Raw genomic sequence first — 244 nt, 5'->3', positions numbered from 1 at the left:
AGACAAAGTGGGGTGCCTATGGGCTATAGTTCCAAACATTGGAACTATCCCATTGAGACAAAGTGCGGTGCCTATGGGCTATAGTTCCAAACATTGGAACTATCCCATTGAGACAAAGCGGGGTGCTATGGGCTATAGTTCCAAACATTGGAACTATCCCATTGAGACAAAGCAGGGTGCCTATGGGCTATAGTTCCAAACATTGGACCTATCCCATTGAGACAAAGCGTGGTGCCTATGGGCT

The sequence above is a fragment of the Protomyctophum parallelum genome (assembly GCF_964188405.1).
Source record: "Protomyctophum parallelum genome assembly, chromosome: 10".
Classification (NCBI taxonomy): domain Eukaryota; kingdom Metazoa; phylum Chordata; class Actinopteri; order Myctophiformes; family Myctophidae; genus Protomyctophum; species Protomyctophum parallelum.
Note: the sequence above shows the minus strand (reverse complement) of the source record.